The following is a 12176-nucleotide window of genomic DNA, read 5'->3' as shown; positions in this document are numbered from 1 at the left end:
GGAATATTTTTGGATTTCCTGTCTGCATTGGCATACTTTTGACTCGTTAAATTTATTGTTGATCAAGATTCTCAATAAGGCTTCATAATAGCTTATATAGAAAATAAACCAAGTTTTAAACAAAAATTACTCCCTGGTTGCATAAATTCTTCTACTGAGAAGAAAAGATTAGCTTATACTAACTGAAACAAAGATAAGGTATAAGGAGAGGGGGTTGGACTTGATGATCTCTAGAGGTCCCTTCCAAACCCTACAATTCTGTGAAGGTACTATGAACTGTACATTACCAGTAATCCACTAAGTTCTGCTACACTAAATATCCTCTGTCTGTGAGATTATATCTTGCCCCAAATGCCTGAAAATTTGCACATAACATACAAGGGAGAAGAGTAAATAAAAATGCCAAGAAGAAACCGTACTATGTGCATCATTCTTTAGTTTCCTATTTGCTCCACTTTAAAACAAGAGGAGCATACAGATCATGACAAATGCTGTCCTGGCTCTGTTCACAAAATTGTTCAAAAGCAAAAATACAAGAAATATGCAAAAACATTATTTTACAAATTACTCTGATTACTACTTCAGTTTGGATATTCTGAGTATCTCAAATAAATCTCAAATGTTCAGTCTTTTGTGCATATTAGTAATACATGCACCTAAGAGCAATTGTTTCTCCAGACTAGGAGTTATCTTCTACCTGCAGATGGCATTGTTGATCTTTCACAGTTTTGCCTGGGTAACCTGATATGAACACACACATCCACACACTTACACAGAGAGGCAGATGGGCAAAGGTATTAATGCATAGATTAAAATAAAGATCTACAAAAAAGCGATAATGGCTGGAAAAAGAACATACACTGAAAATCTGATTGACATGTTAGTTAATTAAAATTAACAGGGAGGAAGAGCTTAAGGTCACATTAGGGATTACTTTCTGCAACAACTTTTTCAGAGTATTTCACTGTGGGAGGAGTTTAACACCCCATTTATTCATATCCAAATAATCGTATTTAATCTGTTGATGACACAAGGTAATGAAGGACAGGGTGACACTATGAACTGAAGAGTGGATAAATTAGGTGCATGAACAGATTTAAAGGCATACAGGGCTTTTATGGCACTGTGTGATTGTCTCCTAGGTACAGCAGCAAGTACTTAGTCCCTCTAAACTTGATCACTGAACTCTTCTGTGTTTATGCTGAGGGAGATACTGGATCCCATGACAGTGTTTTAAAACTGTTGCATTTCTTTTTTAAGAATAAACTATTTTATGTAATATTAAAAATCCTAACTGAATTCAGCTGGTCATTAGTTTGCAGCTTAGTATGTAGGTTTCTCCAAAAGCAACGCCTCATTTTTTTTTATTTATTTTTTTTTATTTCAGTTGAAGCTACAACAGGTATGAAGAGCACAATAATGTGGTTTGATAAGTTAAATTCTCAGCTACAAAACACTATTTGTGAACACAGTTATCATCACTAGTTAGTTATTTTCATCAACAATGTACAAGTGCCTATATGCCATACTTATATAAATCTACACAAACATCAGGAACATAGCTTGTCTTTCACACTGCTGTTGCCACTGCTGAAATGCACCACCTACTACCTCACTGTGCTGACATCTATGGTCATTATGACATTATGGTCATTATGGTCTCCATAAATGTAGATGAATGTCAGTGAGTGCAATTTTTTCTGCATGGAAGAAATCAGTGACACAGTTTTTCTTCATACGCACTTCCATGTCAGATGCTGTTTTGTCAGACTTAGACTCTGCAATCATTTGTCACATTACAACAGAATGTAATGGCATATTGGTGTGAAGGTTCAACCTCTACTGTCATACCTATATTATCCGCCTCACCATCCTCTGAGTATCATAGTATCATAGTCTCGTGTGGGTTGGAAGGGACCTTAGAGATCATCGAGTTCAACCCCCCTGGATTCGAGCCTCCTGTGTAGCAGAGCGGCACTTCTACCACTTGCGCCAAAGGGAGGATTCGAACCCAGGGCCTCCAGTGTTGCAATGCGGCATTCCTACCACTTGTGCCACCGGGGCACACTAACTTTCCTTCTTTTAGTTTAAAGCCACTCCCCACTGTTCTATCACTATCAGACAGTGTAAAATGTCAGCCTCCTGCATGTATTTCCATGACTCAGAAACATTTTTGTCACATTTCAAAACTTTTTATCATAGTCAGTTGTGGGATTGAATAGAAGGTTCATCATATACAATGAAGATCTTTATTCAATACTACTAACCCAATATGAGTGAAAATAATAAGAAATAGAATGTCTCCTCCATTAACATTTAGATATAGAAAATTTTGACATTATAATAATTGAAATTGAAGTGATAATTTTGAAGTAGTGTATTTTAAATGGTGTCAGTCACTAAAATTCTCTGAAAATACCATTACTCTTATATCTGTTGGTATATTCTGCAGAAGTAGCTTGGCATTACTTAAAAAAGCAGAAAATGACAAGTTTACAAAGAAGAAAATTTGCCTCAATTAACTTATCTGTTACAGATAATTTAGCTGATGATTTCTTAATTTCAGTATATATGCAGAAGCTGAAGACATAGATTAATAGTACTGAAACTCTCTACTGTACCTCCATTCCTGAACATACAAATGTACTACATGCAAGTCCCACCAATATTCAGAAACCTGAAAGGTAAGTACTTGCATGTTCCTCTTGTGTCAGCAAAGATTCTCCCTCCTCACAAAGAATTCACCGAGAAGAGAGGTAGTTCTACTTTACTGCAAATGTCATACATTTGTAGACCTTTGTTGTTGAGAGGTCTCATGAAGCCTTGTTGGTAGAAATTCCTGTCACAATATAGTAGAAAAATTTGACGCATTTTCCAGACTCAGCTAGCTGCCATAGAACAATATCGACCTGTTGATCTATGTAGGTTGCCACTAGTGGAAGGGTGCTTACATAATTTGTCTTTTAGCTGATCTTTATTCTCTGTTTCATGTGCAGTTATAGCAGAACAATTGCAGAGTACAAAAATAAAACTAGTTAATTAAGTGAATAGTGTTTCAGTTCCATTCTGAGAGGCCCTGGTCATTTAAATCAACACACTTGTCTTCTCACAGGAGAAAATTTCAAGTACATATTTTAATTGCAGGATATAAACTGAAGAGTATTGCTCTAGTAATTCTCATTGTACAGTTTCTAGAATATTACTGGAAGAAATGGTTAGACTTTCTCATAAACCTCATGGCAACACAGACACTCTTAAAAGAATCTGGAAGAAGGGCTTTAGCTGAACAACATTATGGAATTTGCACAATAAAAATACAGTGTGGTACTTGGTAAATTCTGACAAAGTGATGAAGAGACAAAAAGGAGAGAGTGAAGAAATTAAAGCAGTTCGGATTGTTTTATTTTGTTATCATTTAAAACAACAGCACATCTGCTTTGACTTTGGACATGATGGAAACTAAGTGCTGTATTGTACAACTGTGAGAAGATTCTGTTATTTTAGAATACATAATGCCACTACCAAGGGAAGCAAGAAGGAAACTACATAGAAGAGAGGCTGCTGTTCTAATAGAATGCATATTCTTATAGTGCTGCTCTAAATTTAAAGTCCATAAAAGAGAAGATTTTCTTAATGTTTCTTCAGTGTAGATTTAAGTTTTTCATCTGCACTTTTAGTATTCAATAATATGAATATATACACTGCTTTTCAAATAACCATCTAGTTTAATAATTGCATAGCTTGGTGTCACTCTATACTGCCAAGATGCACGAACATCCACTATAATTCATTTAAGAGACAAATCCAAAAAAGGAAATTTCCACTGTTCTCCTTAATGAAGTTGTCTCTTTTGTTTTAATAGGTCCTTGCTTTGTCCTTGAAGTTTGTGAGTAATAGATTGTCTTGCAAATAAGAAAGAGAACAAAACAGGGCTGGCAGTGAGAAATTAGAAATCCAGTTTCAAAACTACATGTAAGTAATCTTCCTCAGTATTATTTTCAATGATAAACATCTCTGCATAAACCTTTCCAAGTGTCTTAGGCTTTCTGTAGCATCTGCCCACATACACTGTAGAAACCTACAGTTTCTCAGGGTTATAAACTGTTTATGACTGATTTGAAATACTTTCTTGAATGGATTATATATTTGGAAAAAAAGCAGGTACAGAACTTGTTTTTCTGAAGCCTTCAAATACATGACATGTGACATTTAATAACCTGACTGTGGCTCATCCTATCAAATGTGCAACAAACCATGGCATAGCATCAATACATGTAGCTGAAACTTTAAATATGTTCTTTTTTGGTTGTATGCTTGGCACAACTGTTGAATCCTGGACAGAGCTGACAGCGATACTCATTTGTAGTCACTGTAGTATGGTTAGGAATTAGTTTTTTTAAATTATTTTAAAAACTAAATGCATTCTGTGGAATTGGCATCTTTTGTTTCTTAAAGTAGCAGGCAAAGCTTACTTAGGTTTTTTGTTTGTTTGTTTTTAATATCCTAGATTATAAGGAAGTGTTGAAACAGCTAAGATAATCTGTTGACCAGTGCATATGGAAGACAGTGATAGCTGTATGTCAATAACAATTATGAAATGCTAATTACTCTGGTAAAATAAATACATGAATAAATACAAATAATTAGAATAATTAAAACAAAGAAACAAAGGAACAAACAAAAAAACCAAACAACAAACAAACAACCACACATTTGAGAAAGACTTTATCTAATTTTATTAATAAAATCAATAATTAACTAAAATAAAATAAAGAAGTGGGTACATCCTCTGATCACCATTGTGAATATTCTGCATATTCTAAAACTTCATATGTTATTTCAAGCATCGCATATAAGCTACACACATAATATTGCAGATCTGAAAAATTTTCTGAAGTAAAAAAAATATTCTGAACTTCATTATCCTGAAATTTCAGTTCGTCTGCCTCAAAGAGATAAATGATTTTGTGAAGCTCAGTCTTTCTACATTTGATTTTGTTTGTATAACTTGGTATTCTACCATTCCTTAAGTATTTTTCAGATATTTGGATCTAAATCTGTTTTTAATAGGACAGTATTAAGAATTCAGTTTAACTTCTGACAATGATTTAATCTATGGTTATGTCAGAATACTTCAAAGGAATTATTTATGAATTAAAATAGCAGTACACTACTAGTTACATTTTCACATGAAAAATATGTTATTTGCAAGACTTATTTTAGGATCTACTTCCCATTTTTCCATTAAGTAGTTTGTTTTCTAGACTAAATCACACCTTCACGTCATGCAGATTCCCTAGTGATTCTCCCTGTTTTACTGTGAAAGGGCATTAATGTTTGTGAAAAGATTTAAATCATCTCTGTTCATGACTGATATGAATATTCAGCATTATTTTTTTCTTGTGATGAACCCAAGACTTATCATTTTTTGAAATTTTACAAACTTCCTAAGACATTTTTTTTTCTCTATTTTTCTTTATTCTCAAGGTTAGTAGTTTGATTCCCTTGCCTGCTATTTTCTGACTGCTGGCACCATATCCCAACACTGATTTAATTTGCTATAAATGCACAGGCATTAAAGAAAGAGAAGACCAATTAGGTTATCTAGTCTGCCTCTCTGACAATTTGGGATTGATCCTTATTGTTCATTCACAAATGTTTTTATCTGCTTAGAACTGGTTAAAATTTTCCGTGCACCAGACTTTCTGTCATTTATTACCTTGGGAGGTTTCTTTTTGTGTGTGGCTTTTTGTGTTTTGTGTGTGTGTGTGCTTTTTTTTTTTTTTTTTTTTTTTTTTTTTTTCCCTGCAGTCTGATAGATTTTTCTCTCAGGAAGCTATATTAAATGTCCTTGGCTTCAAATTGGCATATTCCTTTTCACTGAAATGTGGTCTTATTTTGTTACTGGCTTTAGTAGTCCAAGTTTAAATCAAGTCAAAGACTCTGAGTCACCTCATTTCCATTTAAACACCCTGTTTCCTTTGAACATTTAATAGTCTGAATTGCAAAGCCTACACCCAATGACTTTCATTTCTTATTTAGTCACAGTACACTCTCACATACATTTTTATATTGTCATTTATTCCATTTATATTCTTTACAAATGTACTGTCCCTTATTTTCACTGATTTTACAACTACTTTATCTCATATGCTTTCTGCAACTGTCTGAGTTACTCAAATCCACACCTCCCAATTGGATTTTGAGAGTAAGCACTTTTGCAGTCAGTCTTAAAAGGAAAAATGGAGTTCAATATTCCAGAGAGTATTAATATAACTTTCCAAAGGTCTCATGCTGAGAACTGTTCAAAGGCTTTAAGTAGTTAGTAAAGAAAGCTGGCAACCTGGGGAAATTTCAACGGCAGAATATAAGTAATATTTGCCTTTTGAAAATGAGTCTTTGGTACAATCTCTAAAGATATTTCAGGCATGCAGTGTTAAACAGCAAAAATCCTTTATCTTCCCCTGGTTAGTTTGTTGTCCTTAAACTGGATATAATTTGAATGTAATTCTAATAGCAGAATAAGTAACACTGTAAAATATAAGATCTGAATGTTGATCAATCTTCTGCAAATTTTGTTATTGTCTTTAGGAGGATCCCATAAACTATATGTATTTCTCATTGAAAAATTAAATGTTTATGGACTCTGTTTATGCTACATTGTAGAATCACAGAATCATGGAATGGTTTAGTTTGGAAGAAACCTTTAAGATCATGTAGTTTTAACACCCCTTCTATAGACAGGGATACTACCAAGTTGCTCAAAGCCCCATCCAGCCTGCCCTTGAGTGCTTATAGTTAGGGTGCATCCACAACCTCACTGGTCAACCTGTTCTGGAGTCTCAGCACCTTCACAGTAAAGAATTTCTTCCTAATATCTAGTCTAAATTTATCCTCTTCCAGTTTAAAGTCATTTCCTGTTGTACTGTCACTTCATGTCCTTATAAAAAGTCCCTCCCCAGCTTTCCTGTAGGTCCCCTTCAGGTACTGGAAGGCCACAATGAGGTTCTCCTGGAGCTAGAAGAGCCCCGCATTTCAGTCCATCCTTACCTTAACTTCAAAAGTATCTATCCAAATATGTACAGGAAAAAACAAACAAAACAATACAAAGCAAAACAAAACTAAAAAGTACCCTTCTATATTCCTCAGTCATTATGGAGGCTGAAAATAATAATATTATTTCTATTTGTTGTGTTAAAAGGTTAATAACCATTTATTCAAATGCTACAGGTCCAGGCACATTCAAATGGACACATGCAGAAGAACAGAGTTTATGGTTAACAGAAGAAGAAAATCTGGACCATGCAGTATTTCCTCAGGAAAAAATGCAATGTGACCTTGACAAATATAAGATTTTGAATAATAAAATTATGGGTGTGATTTCGGAGGCAAAGAAAAGTCTTTTTGCACCATGCTTCAGTATAAGCTCTGATGCAAGTAGATGATTAGCAGCCCTGCTTAAAATGATTTTAGAGTATGTAAACTTGAATAAGTGACAACAGCGTGCTTTCTTTGCTAATAACAGACTGCAGACTGGAGTCCATTAGCAAGGTTTTGTCCATCAGATCTGAAGAAGTTATAATCCTCCTTTTATTGTGGTAGTCTGCACCAGAAAGAAAGTGCCCAATTGTAGGATCCCAGTTCAAGAGAAATGGATACTTAAAAGGATTCTGTGGAGTGATACCAAGATGTTCAAGAATATAGAATATAAGTCTGATGGAAATAAGGTCTTGTTTATTCTGATAGAGAGGATGAGGCCACAGAGTGATGTAATAGCTGACACAGTTATCTGAAGGTTTGTTACAGTGATGATAGAGTAAAACTTTTTCAGCAATGTCAGCAGGACAGTGGCCATAAATTATTATTTTCAAGATTCAGAGTGGACTTTAGGGAAAAATAAATAAATAAATAATTGCCATCAGGACAGTGACAAAATAGAAATTGCTGTCCAGACAAGTTGAGGAATCTTAGTCCCTGGAATGTTTCAGGACTTGTATACACAAATCTGTAGCTCACTGGATCATGGAAAATGGATCTCTTTCAAGTAGGAAAGGATCTCAACTTGTCCTTTTTGTGCTGGCATTCTCACTGTTCTGAGAAATCTTAAATACAGAATTTTGATAGTAACATGCTGATTTTTTCAGTGCCTTTTGTTAGGAAAGATTTTCACTATTCGGTCAGCACTATTTATTTTGCTCTTCTGATATTGAATTTCCTAAGCATAATATAGCCCCAAATGTTTGTGCTATTTTCAATAAGAGAAATTTGCATATTTTAAACTGGAGAAGAAGGGGAAGTCTATGCCTTTTTTATTTGAAGTAGGTGAAAACAAAATCTTAGAATGGCTTGTGTTGGAAGGGACCCCAAGGATCATCAAATTCCAACTCACCTGCCCCAGGCAGGGCCACCAGTCTCCAGATCTGGTACTAGACCGGGTTGCCCAGAATCTCATCCAACCTGGCCTTGAACATCTCCACAGACAGAGAATACACAACTTCTTTGGGCAGCCTATTTCAGCCCCTCACCATACTCTGTGAAGAACTTCCTCTTGATATCTAATCCAAGCCTTCCCTCCTTGAGATTTAAACCATTCTCTCTTGTCCTCTCACTGTCGACCCTTGTAAAAAGTCCACTCCCCTCCTTTTTGTAATTCTCTTTTAAATACTGGAAGGCTTCCATGAGGTCACCCCACAGTCTTCTCTTTTCCAGGCTGAACAAGCCCAGCTCCCTTAGCCTGTCTTCACAGGGGAGGTGCTCCAGACCTCTGACGATCTTTGTGATCACCTTAAAACAAAAACAAAAACAAGCAAACAAACAACCAAACAAAAAAAAAGTAAAGGACTTCTTAGAACATAGGATATTGAGGGTATTACAAAAAAAAAAAAAAAAAAAAAAAAAAAAAAAAAAAAAAGTATAAAATAACCCTCACAATTTCATAATTTTTAGCTAGTGAAATTAAGTTTTCCATTCAGCTGATCTGTGTACGTAGAAGTTCTGCTACCTCACAGACAGAAAAGATATCTCCCTGTGAAACCTAATTATGGGACTCGTGTGTGCCTGATGTTCTGTTTAAGATAGCTTTTTAAATATTCAGAGAAAACAAGTCTCATACAAATGCTAATTAAGAAATGTATTTATTTATTTATTTAATACAAGTGATGATGCCTGTTTTCTTTTCTTTAGAAACCTATTAATTTAATTGTCCTGATATTTAATAAATCATTTCAGATTCCCAGAGTCGGTAAAAAACACATCTGAAATTAAGATAGTCTAGGAGACAGTGGAGAAATGTTGTATTATGTTCTCTGTTCTGGGAGTACAGTGATATTATGGTTCTGAATTTTTGCAGTCTACAAGCAAAAATTGAACTTTCATAAGGCTTTATTCAGCGTAATTGAGTGACTGTCCATTGCCCACATACACTGTACACTGGATATGATGTCTGAAATTTCGCCAACACTATAATATACTTGCTTTCTATTCCTAAGTGAACAAATTCTCTATCCAGGTCTAATTATAATTTGCAACAATTTAAAAGTGTTCTTAGTTACACAATTACTAATCTGATGACTCATTTGCTCTGGATTTTCTATGGATCTCTGTTGTAATTTTAGCTCTATATTGTTCAAAATCCTAGTGGGAGAAAGAAAGGAAAAAACAGAAGAGAAAAGAAGAGAAGAGAAGAGAAGAGAAGAGAAGAGAAGAGAAGAGAAGAGAAAAGAAAAGAAAAGAAAAGAAAAGAAAAGAAAAGAAAAGAAAAGAAAAGAAAAGAAAAGAAAAGAAAAGAAAAGAAAAGAAAAGAAAAGAAAAGAAAAGAAAAGAAAAGAAAAGAAAAGAAAAGAAAAGAAAAGAAAAGAAAAAAAAGAGAGAAAGAAAAAAAAGAAAGAAAGAAAGAAAGAAAGAAAGAAAGAAAGAAAGAAAGAAAGAAAGAAAGAAAGAAAGAAAGAAAGAAAGAAAGAGAGATATTCAATGCCACTGAAAAGTGTCTCCTTTCTAAAAAGACTGACTAATTGCTCTACAAACTGCCTGATTATGCCTGCTTTTATCTGCTGAGTGGTGCATTTCAGCAGTCGTGAAAATGTCAGGAAGGACAAGCTATGTTCTGAATGGCCTTGAAGATTTTTTGAGCACAACATGTAGGTTCTTGTTCATTACTGTTGGAAATGCATAGATAGTCATAATCATTACATTCACAGTGTTTTGTAGTTGCTCTATGTCACGGGTTACTTAGATTTACCTATGCCCGTGACAGGGGAAGCCACCCCGTGGGCCCCCTCCCGGGGCCCGGAAAGGAGGGGAAAAAAGGGAGTGGGATAAAACAGCGACAATCTAAGGAGGAAAAACTTATTTTACTAAATATGATACCGAAATACAAGATAACACAATATAATATAATTGAGGCTAACAAATTGAACGAAACAGAGAGAGTGAGTCCCCGAAAACCGAGAGGCCTACTGTGAACTCTAGGCGACACGGCTGGAACACTTCCCCCTCTCCGAGAAGTTCGAGAGAAGAAGGAGGGCACTCCAGCCTGGGAACGAGATTATACAGCGTCCTGGTCCCGTGACTTATCATTAACCCTGTTGTTCTCTGGGATATGTAGTCTTCTTCTGTGGACTGCACATTCAATAGAAGTATCCATACTTTACATGATGTTATGATGTGGAATACTGATACTGATAGCAAAATTACAAAACCATGACACTCTATCAAATAGTTTTATTCTACTCATGTATCTATTGCACTTTCTATTGAAATAGGAGGCATTACTTTTGGAGTGAACTACATCTGTGAACAGAAATTAAGGGAGATTCAGGCTCTTCATTTTTTTCTGGTGTAAAAATACCAGAAAAAGATTTTGAAACTTATGCTTAGCTCCATTCAATTCAGTACCCAGCCTCCTGTCCAGCTTCCCAACAAGCTTTTACTTTTTAAAATGAGTGTATGATTTCTGAATTTTAGCTATCACCTTATTCATGATATCACTGATGACAGAAAAAGAGCAGATTTCTGAGAAATACATTTGGTCTTTGCAGATTAATTTGCTCTCACTGCTAATAAACCATGTATCCAGTTAGACTGAGGCATGAAACCAGCTATGAAACAGGTTTGCAGAAAAAAATGTACAGGGAAGATTTCAAGTTCAATTTAAGCAAGCAATATCACTTTTCCATAAAGAAAATTAATGGTGTCCTGAATTACATTAAAGTGTGTTGCCAGCAGGCTAAGGAAGGTTATCCTTTCATTGTATTTAGTACAGGTGAGCCCATATCTGGAGTTCTGTGTCCAGTTCTGGGCTTCTGAGTGTAGAAGAAACCAGTGAAAACAGAGTCCAGCAAGGGGCCACATTAGTGGACTGGAGAACGTAAGAATCATTCCATTTTGAATGAATAAAGCACTTACCATATATTTCTGTGAAAGAAGTAAATCATAGTCTTTGTTCTCTCCCTGTCCTAATGTCCTTGGAGAAAAGTAAAAATAGAAACTCATCAACACCTCTTGGTAGAGTCGACTAGTTAAAAAGGAGTACATTAGAATGGAGCATTTATCATTTCTTAAAAATGCATAGCAGTAGAATTTTTTTACTCATTACTGTAGAATCAAAACTGACATAAAAACAAGAGAAATCTAGTTATTTTTTAGAATTTACCTGTCTAAATTGTACCTAGCATTCTGTTTATATTTAACAGATTTGTCTATCTTTTTAATTATTATTATTATTCCTGGTTAAGATGTAATTTAAATGAATAAAACATCATTTGTTTACCTACAGTAAAATATTAAAGAGTATGTTTCAAAACTTAAAAATTACAGTTTTTGCATAAAAGCAAGTCATTCTGTAGTTCCCATGATAGGTTAAATTGTGTTCTCTTTGATCTTTACATAAACTATTGGCCTGTTAGAGACATTTTATTATATTTTATTATTTTTGTCACCACTATATTAGCATCAAAATAAAATCACCTACAGTACTTAAAAGTGCAGCTAACCATTCTAATTATGCTGTTTTTGTCCAACCACTTATGCTTTCTTTTCGTGTACCTATTTATGAAGTTACATATTGAAGTCTGTATAAACATGACAAACATTCCCAGTCTAGTTTACTGGCATTTCAATTCATATTTTATGAGATTTTGAGACTATACCCCCACCAAACATTACATTTTGCCTGTGTG

This window comes from Coturnix japonica, chromosome 1 (genome assembly GCF_054131305.1).
Source record: "Coturnix japonica strain WE chromosome 1, WE-NBRP24, whole genome shotgun sequence".
Taxonomy (NCBI): Eukaryota; Metazoa; Chordata; class Aves; order Galliformes; family Phasianidae; genus Coturnix; species Coturnix japonica.
This window is presented reverse-complemented; position numbering follows the sequence as displayed.